At 40.9% G+C, this 12,617-nt stretch overlaps 1 long non-coding RNA gene across 2 annotated transcripts in view; it reads left to right on the forward strand.

The window, feature by feature from the left end:
• The first annotated feature begins 289 nt into the window (after positions 1 to 289).
• Positions 290 to 12,617, forward strand: part of LOC136875531 (uncharacterized) — a 37,944-nt gene continuing 25,616 nt past the window's right edge. Inside the window, exons 1-2 of one of the 2 annotated variants that reach the window (XR_010860462.2) lie at positions 290 to 469; positions 1,625 to 1,735. This is a non-coding gene — a long non-coding RNA (uncharacterized lncRNA). The remainder of the gene's footprint in view (positions 470 to 1,624; positions 1,736 to 12,617) is intronic. The other variant, XR_010860461.2, reaches the window with a different exon arrangement.

The following is a 12,617-nucleotide window of genomic DNA, read 5'->3' on the forward strand; positions in this document are numbered from 1 at the left end:
TCCACGCTCGCGTTCTGAACTAATATCACTCTTTTAAGTCCTTAAAAGTAATAGCTTCCAATAAACTAGAGAACAGTAAGAAGCCTGTATTATCGCCTACAACTGAAGCTTTCTGCTACGAAATGTAGGGAATTTCGGTCATTTCTGTAGAGACTTAACTTCGGATGTTCGCTCACTGTTGGCAATGCTGAATATTCTCGATACCGTTTTGTTTTCTATTGCCGAGAGCGGATTGTTTATGTTGTTATTTTGGTTATGAGATAAATATTGGGATATTTTGGTTACAGGCTAAACTGAAATTTTTAGCGATTTCTTCTACCGGTTTCTTTAATTTCTACTACCTTAGAATGTTTGAGACGATATGTAAAGAGGGCTGAATTTTTACCGTCCCTACCTATGAAGATTTATGTAATTTTGACACCTCTGCGAGAGAATGAAGCTTCATGCATTTCGAAATATTATGAAAATCGTAAGTATTTTCTATGAGCTGTGAATATAATAAATTATAAAAACTTTAATATTATATAGGCTACTTAGAAATGTAACGAGGTTATGTTTAATTAGATAAATATTATATCTTCCATTGATTGATTTTGTATCGTTAGGATGAAACTTGACAGTTATTTTCTACTGCTGAAAGGCGTACAACTGCCTGGTGCACGAGGGATTCGTGCATCTTTGTATTAACCATTGTATTCAATTTGTTGACATGAAAAAGAGTGGTCACGTCAATCGGAGAAACTGGAGGGTTATGTTTAATAATGTCTGCCGTGCATACTCAGAACATCTAGAATCGGTGGCGACACTTGAAGTACGGCAGCTACTCCGTTCCAGGGCTCGGCAGGAGAAAACATAATTTTGTTGGATACCGGTACCTCTCTGAATTCCTTTTCAAGACCACCTTCCCCATGGATACAAGGGTGCATGAGTTTTTCAAGGCTGCCAGTGTTCTCTATCCTCCACTAGTAGAAATGATGCAAATCTTACTTGGGATTTGTATTAGAGGAGAGATGTGTTCATTGCTGTGTCTAGGAACCCACTAGCATGCCCTCAGAAGTACATTTACTTTTATAACTTAAGAAAGAGCAGCGCATGGCATTCTCCATTGCTGAAGTACCTATTTGCATTGTTATTGGCCGACGTAAAATGGGATGTGGCGTCATTTCCGTCAATGATGGTAATTAGATTCTGTGGCTTTTATTCTGTGTGGGTTGGTAAAGAAACTTGTGGTTGTCTCTCTCCATCCCTCCAAATAACCACTGCCCTTCTGTATGCCTCCCTTTGTGGTATTTGGATTTCCAGGCAAAAGCCATGCCCACGCCGGCAGAGGCGGCATCGTCGACCAGGACTGGGAAATTATCTCCCAGCCCATCTAAACTCAAAATTGTACACCACCACCTCTCCTACCCTGCCGACCAACATTCTGATGGTGAAAATTTCTTTGACCTACGGGACTTGAACTGGCTATCCAAGGTGTCACACCATATCGACTTGATGCCTTAATGATTATGGCCACCAGGCAGGCTTCACTGTGGTCAGTAGAAATACACAGATCAAAGTGCCTTCACCACATCCCACTTTTTCATTCAAAGACTGAGCCATGGATGAACGATTTCTGTTTCAGGAGGAGAGAAAAATGTGAATTTCCAGACAGATTGTGTGCCAAAAGCCTGGATTCAATTCCAAACCTCTCTGCAGTGTTCTAATGGAGTGAGCGCATATGACGCTGTTGATGGTGATTATAAATTAACATAATTAATCCGTATCGTCAACCTTGAAGAAGTGTTAAGGATATTTTGAGCTTAAACTCCACCTTTATTCATTTATTTATTTATTTTAATTTTTAGCCAACATAGGACTACTTTAGTCAGGTTTATGGAGTTTTTCTTATTTTTGTCAGCCCAATACTGTTTCATCCTTTCTGAACTCCACGTTTACTATACTTAAATTTTTAAAATTCCTTTTACCGGGCGAGTTGGCCGTGCGTGTAGAGGTGCGGGGCTGTGAGCTTGCATCCGGGAGATCGTGGATTCGAGCCCCACTGTCGGCAGCCCTGAAGATGGTTTTCCGTGGTTTCCCATTTTCACACCAGGCAAATGCTGGGGCTGTACCTTAATTAAGGCCACGGCCGCTTCCTTCCAACTCCTAGGCCTTTCCCATCCCATCGTCGCCATAAGACCTATCTGTGTCGGTGCGACGTAAAGCAAATAGCAAAAAAAAAAAAAAAATAATAAATTCCTTTTCAGACCAGCATCAAAGGGACATGTTTGTTCCCTGTGTGGGAGACATCTTCAGCCAGAGAACAAAAATATAGTAAAGTTACACATGGAATTCCTAATAAACTGCTATATCTTAAATAACATGAGTTATACCTTAAGAATTCACTCAAATGCCACAATTAAAAATATACACTTCAGCAGACCTGTTTTAAGTTAAAAAGCATATTTATAATAAAAAATGTTAGGTCTTCAGAGTCCGCCTCTGTGGTGTAGTGGTTAGTGTGATTAGCTGCCATCCCCGGAGGCCCGCGTTCGATTCCTGGCTCTGCCACGATATTTGAAAAGTGGTATGAGGACTGGAACGGGGTCCACTCAGCCTTGGGAGGTCAACTGAGTAGAGGGGGGTTTGATTCCCTCCTCAGCCATCCTGGAAGTGGTTTTCCATGATTTTCCACTTCTCCTCCATGCAAATGCCGGGATAGTACCTAACTTAAGGCCACGGCCGCTTCCTTCCCTCTTCCTTGTCTATCCCTTCCAAACTTCCCATCCTCCACCAAGGCCCCTGTTCAGCATAGCAAGTGAGGCCTCCTGGGTGAGGCACTGGTCATCCTCCCCAGTTGTATCCCCTGACCCAGAGTCTGAAGGCAGAGAAGAGGAGTGCCCTTACTGGACGCTCTCGCACTTCTCCTACGAAGGGGAAATCATACCCTTCATCCGGAGGGTATGAGTCTGCGCCAGCAGGTACACCCGCTCCAAAACCTGCGCGCTCCCCTCGTAGGGGGAGTTCATGTCGCTGGAAAGTGTCGAAGTTCTGGGCGTCAGTCCTGCCGTCTGTCGATCACGGGATAGACATCGAGCTGTCATCTACATCTTCAGATGTAGATATTGATAGTGTTTAGGTTTAATAATGTTAATAATGTTATTTGCTTTATGTCCCACTAACTACTCTTACAGTTTTCGGAGACGCCGAGGTGCCGGAATTTAGTCCTGCAGGAGTTCTTTTACGTGCCAGTAAATCTACCGCCACGAGGTTGACGTATTTAAGCACCTTCAAATACCACCGGACTGAGCCAGGATCGAGCCTGCCAAGTTGGGGTCAGAAGGCCAGCGCCTCAACCGTCTGAGCCACTCAGCCCGGCAGTGTTTAGGTTTAAGAGCACCTTGTTGCTCATAACTTAACACTCTTTTTATAGTCCACACTATGGCACTGTTCCAGTACGATTGTATTGGTTATGACAGCCATCATGCTGAGCTGCATCAGCTCATTAGTGAGTTCGTGGCGAGTATAGTCTGTATTCAGGAGACAAACTTCAGACCAGGTCATCATACGGTCTTGAGAAATTTCAGTCTATACTTGACAGAACGATATTATGCTCACCGGGCGTCTGATGGTGTGGGTATTTTTGTTCGTTCTGATACCTATAGCGAAGTGGTTCCTCTAAGAACCCCACTGGAAGCAGTTGCGGTGCGGATACCGCTGCCTGACATAGTAACAGTGTGTAACGTTTATTTTCCACCAGGCCAGCCTCTTAACATAAATGATGTCACTGATCTTATAGATCAGCTTCCACCTCTCTTCCTCTTATTGGGCGATTTTAACACCCATCACCCCACATGGGGCTCTGAAACGACTTTCCCCAGGGGAAGGGAGTTTGAAACATTAGTAACAGAGCTGGATTTATGTATTTTGAACACAGGTGAACCAAGTCATATCAGTGTACGTTACGGCACATACTCTATGCAGCTGAACGTTGGTTCTGCTGTTTTGGTGGAATACACATGATGATCTCTGTGACGGTTACCATTTTCCCATTATTCTTACTTTGTCGAAACAAAAATCCGTCAAGGCTCCTCCTCGATGGATTCATAAACATGCTGATTAGCCAAAGTTCGCATCACTCGCTGTCTTTAACGATGAGACCATGCGGACTGTAGACGGCGATATAACTTACATAACACAAGTTATCCTTGCTGCTGCTGAGGAGTCCATTCCGTCCTTCTCAGGGAGTCCTCGCCGAAAACTCGTTCCATGGTGGAACGAAGAAATTGCAGCAGCTATCGAGGAATGCCGTCGCGCTCATAAACGTTCTCACAGGCAGCCTACTGTGGCCAACTTGGTAACATTTAAAAAGCTCTGCGCTAAAGTGCGAGTTCTTATTTGCCATAATAAGAATGTGTCATCTATGACGTCACATCCTCCATCATCTCAAGTGTGGACTAAATTTCGTCGTATTTTGGGTATCCAAGGATCATCTTCTGTACCGGGAATTTCCATTGCAGGCAGTATCGTCATACTGCTATACGTGAAAATCAGTATGTGTAAGTCTAAATTCAGATACTCAGTATAGGATTTTTGTGTCCTCTTATTTTGATGTTGTCCTCCTTTTTAAATAGTTTTGTCCTTTTTTAACCTATTTGGTTATGCTCGCCCTACTCTTTCCAAATCCATTAACGAGAACTCATCGGACTCTAGGTATACACCATCAGCGCAGCTCAACCCACTCAGCCTCGGGAGGTCAACTGAGTAGAGGGGGGTTTGATTCCCTCCTCAGCCATCCTGGAAGTGGTTTTCCGTGGTTTCCCACTTCTCCTCCACGCAAATGCCGGCTGAGACATTTGGTTATGTCCCATTGGGCTGCCACTCCACTTCCAAATGATCTGTGAGCTATAAAGGGTACAATGTAGGTATGGAGGACTTCCCTTCGGGCTTCTCGGAGGGAAGCAGTGGTATTATGTCGTCTTTGGATCAGCCACGGTATACTAACGCACTTCCATTTATTGAAAGGAGAACCCCCTCCGGTGTGTACTTACAGCGATCATCTTACCGTGCTCTGCACCGTTTGTCAGCAGCGCACTCTTCACCCGCATCCTGAGCTTTATTTAGGAAATGTCGTTCTTCCTGTAGTTGACACTTACCAATTTCTTGGGCTCCTTTTCGATAGCAAATTATCGTGGGAGCCACACGTGCAGCAATTAAAAGTTCAATGCACTAAGAAGTTGAATATTTTGAAGTTTCTCAGCGGCACTACTTGGGGGGAACTGACTGCACGATTCTCCTACGATTTTATACTTGCCGGTATTTATTTTATGGATGTGTCTGGTTCCAGGAATTATCATCGTGACTTCCTTGCTCTGAAGCGGGAGGCAGAACGTCATCATCTTTGTTTTTCCACTCAAGCTTCAGAGGACTATAATGTGCCCTGTACGGAGCGGGAACTCTGCAGCGCCTTGGCGCGTTGCAAGGACATGTCCCCTGGGCCAGACAACTATTCTCGGAAAATCCAATGAAAGGCGGGGTGAAAGAATTGAAAAATTAATTGACTTAATTGTATGAGAATACATACATCTAATAAAAACTAAAGTTGTTACAGACATGGAAATTGGTATTTGGATCTCCTTTAAAAACAAAGAAAAACGCGTTTTGGGGGCGGGAGTGAAAAGGAGTTGAATTCCTTTCATGAGGACACATACATCAAAAACTGAAGAAGTTAGAGTCGTGATAATTGGTATTTAGAAGATCCTTTGCTATTAAAGAAACAAGTATATTTTGCTGGAAAATTCACTTAGGGTGGGGGGAGTGTGAAAGGAAGTGAAAAAAGTGAATTATTTTTATGGGGATACTTATATCTCAAAACTGAAGGTAATAGACGTGAACATTGGTGTTTGGAATCTCCTTTAAACATAAAGAAACACGCCTTCTTTTTTTGGGGGGGGGATAAATAAACTTAACGGCAGTGGGGTGTAAAAGGAGGTGAGACCAATTGATTTTACTGTTCATAATGTACTTATAAGGAGCCTCCGTTGCTCAGGTGGCAGCGCGCCAGCCTCTCACAGTTGGGTTCCGTGGTTCAAATCCCGGTCACTCCGTGTGACATTCGTGCTGGACAAAACGGAGGCGGGACAGGTTTTCCTCCGGATACTCTGGTTTTCTCTGTCATCATTCATTCCAGTAACACTGTCCAATATTTCATTTCATTTGTCATTCATCAATCATTGCCCCAGAGGAGTGCTTCGGCAGCCGGCACAATTCCTATTATCGCCGCTAGATGGGGCTTTATTCATTCCATTCCTGACCCTGTCGAATGACTGGAAACAGGCTGTAGATTTTGGATGTACTTATTCTGATCACAAACCGATCATTTTTAATCTTTCCTGGGTTCGTTTTCAACAGCCATTTTTTCCTTTGGAGAAGGTTCTTATATTACAGTAGATTCTCCTGGCATATAAATAAAAATGTAAACACATTTGAAATAAATGATGGGAATGAGATTGCCCGTCAAATTGTTCACCTCTATAATAAGGTCAATAATGCACGGAAGTATGTCATTCGTATCGCCAGAAATCCCGCACACTTGCCTCCGCTCGACAATGGTGCTGGTCACACTGTCAACAATGACAATGGCAGCAGATGTAATTTACCACCAAGTAGCGGTCTTGCATCTTGCTGTGGGGTCCAAAATATCTATAATAATAATAATAATAACAATAATAATAATAATAATAATAATAATAATGTTATGGACCGTCGTCAAATGTGCGGACCACGCAGGAAATGGGTCCTGGACGGGTAATGACTAAGAATTCAGTCTGGCCGAGGGGTCAGTACCGCCAAGGCACCCAAGACGACACCACGCCGGATCTCCTGAAGGATTTGATCCATATTAAAAATGCTTATAGGAAAAGATGGCAAAGATTTAGGGACTCAACTGACTGGGTGGACTACCTGGACCTAGCCCAGGAATTACAAAATCGATTGCTGGAAAGAAAGATTAAAAAATGGGAGGAAACCTGCCATAATCTATTGGAATACAAGTCAGATCGCGAATTTTGGCAGATTCTCGCAGAAAACGAGTCAGATCGCGAATTTCGGCGTATTATATATTTAAAACAATAAGCATTCAATTATAAATTTCAGTATAATACCGTAGCGAAGCACGGGTATCTTGCTAGTATATATATATTTGGTGATAGTATTAAATGTGTTTTGTGCAAAATTTGTAGCAGTAATTGATTTTACTGAAAACTCCAAAACAAAAATCTCCTGATTTGTGTAAGATATTTAATGATTAAGATAGCTTAACTTAAAAGCTATATGTTTCTGGATGATGAATCCCTTTCTTTATCTTTATAGGAATAGTTTCAATGTCACTTTCAGACATTGTAGCACTAACCTAAACACCAAACACGTTCAAAATTAGACCTAGCAGTCATAATGTATTCCCACAAAAAAACTTGACTTTGCATAAGAAATACCAAACTAAAGCACTTTTAAAAGATGTACTGTAGGTTATCAAATCAATTAAGAGAGGATTTTTTTTTCTTTTTCTATTTGCTTTATGTCACACTGACACAGATAGGTCTTATGGCGACGATGGGATAGGAAAGGCCTAGGAATGGGAAAGAAGTGGCCGTGGCCTTCATTATGGTGGTGTGAAAATGGGAAATGGGAAACCACGGAAAACCATCTTCAGGGCTGGCGACAATGGGGTTCGAACCCACTATCTCCCGGATGCAAGCTCATAGCTGTGCGCCCCTAACCGCACAGCCAACTCGTCCGGTGAGGGAGTATTATAAACTTTTAAGACTTCGTAGATTAAACACAAAACAGAACTGTAATAAACTGTATAACATGGGGTTATAAACAACAATCTGAACGACAGATAGAAATACCAGCTGTTAGAAAGCGCAACCACAGCGATGATGGCGAAGAAGCTCGGTATCATTTTGAAGAAGGTAACAAAACGGGGATATGTTCCCTTCTTCAAACTGAGGTACAGTTCCAGGTCCAATTACACCAGTAAGCGAGTGGTTTTCGGTCACTTTTTTTTTGCTATTTGCTTTACGTTGCACCAACACAGATAGGTCTTATGGTGACGATGGGACAGGAAATGCCTAGGAATGGGAAGGAAGCGGCCATAGCCTTAATTAAGGTACAGCCCCAGCTTTTGCCAGGTGTGAAAATGGGAAACAACAGAATACCATACTCAGGGCTGCCGACAGTGGGATTCAAACCCACTATCTCTCAGTTGCGAGCTCACAGCTGCACACCCCTAACCGCATGGCCAACTCGCCCGGTTGGTCACTTTTTATTACTAAGAATGTTAACACACATTTGGTTGTAATAAATTAATTTCAATTTTTTGGTGCTTATTCCCTTTTTTTAAACTGCTGGTTCAGTTATAGGTTAACATATATTTAATATAATATGTAATTTTGCTTGGTTATTGCTAGCCCGATGCGGCCCTTGTTAGGCACATCCTCTGACGAGGGTGGGTGGCATATGCTTTGTATAGGAAACTGCGTGTGATTGTGGAGGATGATAGTGTTAGGTGTGCTGTATGAGTTGCAGGGATGTTGGGGATAGGACAAATATCCAGTCCCGGAACCAAAGGAATTAACCATTTAAGGTTAAAATGTGCAGCCCGACTGGGAATTGAACCCAGGGTCCTCTGAACTAAAAGCCACAACGCTGAACATTCACCCACGTATCCAGACATATATTTAATTAAATAAATACTATTTGCCTTGTAGAGAACAAAATTTCACTGGGGTAAGATAGGCTAAAAGTACTAAAGCCAGGCACCCAGGGAGAATGTGTGAATGTGCATCAGCTGGGCATTGCTGATTAGGTAGGGCTTTGCTGTGTGCACAGTTCAATAGTATATTCAATCCAAATAAAATATTTTTGTTTATTGAAAACATATTTAGGTGAGCTTACCCTCTTTATTATCAGGCTGTGACACAGCCATAGTTCAAATGAATAGACAGTTGAATGGTTTATTGGTATAATAATGCTCTATTACAGGGAATTAAGTCAAATTCAACATACTCCCATGCAGTTATGCAGAAATGTTTGTATATAACCTTTCAGGGATGTATTCTCTAAAAGTAAACTGTCCAGAAGAAACTCATTGTCATTTTGACAGTTGAGACTGGACATCCTTGAGTTGCCCTTCTATGTTTGAATGCCTTCAGTTTGTGTTGTAATCTAATAGAATTACAATTTTTCCATCATATCTTCTTTTTTTTTTCTTTTTTCCTTAATTATGCCATTATTGCTCTCTTCGTCTGGCTTCTTGGCTGAATGGTCAGCGTATTGATCTTTGGTTCAGAGGACTCCGGGTTCGATTCCTGGACAGGCCGAGGATTTTAAGTATGTATAGTTAATTCCTCTAGTTGAGGGACTGGGTGTTTGTGTTCGTCTTAATTCACTTCTCCTCATATGCACCCAACACACCACACTACTAACCACCGCAGAAACACACTATAGTGAATATATCCATTCTACATAGGGTTGATGTCAAGAAGGGCATTTGGCTGTAAAACTGGGTAAGTCCCTGTCAAGTGCCGACTGCAGTAAATTGGGGGAAAAGGCTAGGAAGAAGAAGGTTGGCGTTGCGCTTTTTGTTGACTCGTTAGGGTTTTATTCATGACAACTCGTACCCAAATGATCTTTAATCCTTCCGCACTAACATAATTTTTCATTTTGCATTATCTTTTGATTGGTGACTCCTTACCTTCAAAATTTTCTAAATAATTGGCAAATTTAGAAAATTAGTAGGCTTGAGCTCTACTACTGTCCAAGACTTCAACTGTTTTTCTTCAATCACAAATGCATCTGATTTGATTTTTATTTTATTAGGAAAATGAGAAAAGCAGCTATATGAATGTTCCCTGACTTTTCTGAATATAGACCCAATAGGCTCATTTCTAAAGATAATAGGCAACTTGATATATTTTGGAGTGTACAGACCGGGAAAGGGTAGCACTGACGCGGATTCGGAATTATTTGATAGGATAGTCAGCTATGTGGGAAACGACATGGAAAGAAATGTGATTGTAGCAGGAGATCTGAATTTGCCAGATGTCAATTGGGCAGGAAATGCAAACGACAGGAAGCATGACCAACAAATGGCAAATAAGTTAATATGGGAAGGACAGCTGATTCAGGAAGTGATGGAACCAACCAGAGGGAAAAATATCCTGGATGTAGTGCTGATAAAACCAGATGAGCTCTATAGGCAAACTGAAGTAATGGATGGTATTAGTGATCATGAAGCTGTTTTTGTCGTAGTTAAAAATAAATGTGATAGAAAGGAAGGTCTTAAAAGTAGGACTATTAGGCAGCACCATTTGGCTGATAAAGCAGGCATGAGGCAGTTTCTAAAAAGTAACTATAATCGGTGGAAAACGGTAAATAAAAATGTAAACAGACTCTGGGATGGGTTTAAAGAAATTGTTGAAGAATGCGAAAATGGGTTTGTACCTTTAAGGGTGGTAAGGAATGGTAAAGACCCACATTATTATAATAGAGAAATAAAGAGACTAAGAAGGAGGTGCAGACTGGAAAGAAACAGAGTTAGAAATGGCTGTGGAAGTAAGGAGATATTGAAGGAACTTACTAGAAAATTGAATCTAGTAAAGAAGGCAGCTAAGGATAACATGATGGCAAGCATAATTGGCAGTCATACAAATTTGAGTGAAAAATGGAAGATTATGTATAGGTATTTTAAGGCAGAAACAGGTTCCAAGAAGGACATTCCAGGAATAATTAATGAACAAGGAGAGTGTGTATGTATATATATTTCGTATGGCATGAGGATACATTGTTACAATCTGATTATTAACAAATATGTACAATTACACGAAAAACAGTTTCATCTATACACACAGAACAAGTACGTAATAAACAAACTATATTTATACATTTGAGCTCATCAATATCTGCATTGCTGCTAAAGCTGAATGTCCAGTTTTGTTAGCCAACTCACAGCTTCATCATTGGCCTCGTGGATATCCTTTATGTGAGGATCTTCAAAAGGCAGAAGTATTCAGTCAGCAGTATGTAAAGATTGTTGGTTACAAGGATAATGTCCAGATAGAGGAGGAGACTAAGGCCAAAGAAGTATTAAAATTTAAGTATGATAACAATGACATTTACAATAAGATACAAAAGTTGAAAACTAGAAAAGCGGCTGGAATTTATCAGATTTCTGGGGATATACTAAAGACAATGGGTTGGGATATAGTACCATATCTGAAGTACTTATTTGATTATTGTTTGGTCAGAGGAGCTATACCAGATGAATGGAGAGTTGCTATAGTAAGCCCTGTGTATAAAGGAAAGGGTGATAGACATAAAGCTGAAAATTACATTCCGGTAAGTTTGACGTGCATTGTATGTAAGCTTTGTGAAGGCATTCTTTCTGATTATATTAGACATGTTTGTGAAATTAATAACTGGTTCGATAGAAGGCAGTTCGGATTTAGGAAAGGTTATTCCACTGAAGCTCAACTTGTACGATTCCAGCAAGATATAGCAGATATCTTGGATTCTGGAGGTCAAATGGACTGTATCGCAATTGATCTGTCTAAAGCATTCGATAGGGTGGATCATGGGAGGCTACTGGCAAAAATGAGTGCAATTGGGCTAGACAAAAGAGTGACTGAATGGGTTGCTATATTTCTAGAAAATAGATCTCAGAGAATTAGAGTAGGTGAAGCTTTATCTGACGCTGTAATAATTAAGAGGGGAATTCCTCAAGGCAGTATTATCGGACCTTTATGTTTTCTTATATATATAAATGATATGAGTAAAGGAGTGGAATCGGAGGTAAGGCTTTTTGCGGATGATGTTATTCTCTATAGAGTAATAAATAAGTTACAAGATTGTGTGCAACTGCAGCGTGACCTCGAAATTGTTGTGAGATGGACTGCAGGCAATGGTATGTTGATAAACGGGGTTAAAAGTCAGGTTGTGAGTTTCACAAATAGGAAAAGTCCTCTCAGTTTTAATTACTGCGTTGATGGGGTGAAAGTTTCTTTTGGGGATCATTGTAAGTATCTAGGTGGTAATATATGGAAGGATCTTCATTGGGGTAATCACATAAATGGGATTGTAAATAAAGGGTACAGATCTCTGCACATGGTTATGAGGGTGTTTAGGGGTCGTAGTAAGGATATAAAGGAGAGGACATATAAGTCTCTGGTAAGACCCCAACTAGAGTATGGTTCCAGTGTATGGGACCCTCACCAGGATTACCTGATTCAAGAACTGGAAAAAATCCAAAGAAAAGCAGCTCGATTTGTTCTGGGTGATTTCTGACAAAAGAGTAGCGTTACAAAAATGTTGCAAAGTTTGGGTTGGGAGGAATTGAGAGAAAGAAGAAGAGCTGCTCGACTAAGTGGTATGTATTAAATAACACTTGAATGTTTAATTAATCATCCACCTATTCAATACATTAATTGTATTGCGCAATACAATTAATGTATTGAATAGGTGGAAGATTAATTATTGTATTGAATAGGTGGATGATTAATTAAACATTCAAGTGTTATTTAATACAAATATTTTCAATATGGACCCAGAAATGAATTTTATCACATGTAATAAGTGGT

This window comes from Anabrus simplex, chromosome 6 (assembly GCF_040414725.1).
Source record: "Anabrus simplex isolate iqAnaSimp1 chromosome 6, ASM4041472v1, whole genome shotgun sequence".
Classification (NCBI taxonomy): Eukaryota; Metazoa; Arthropoda; class Insecta; order Orthoptera; family Tettigoniidae; genus Anabrus; species Anabrus simplex.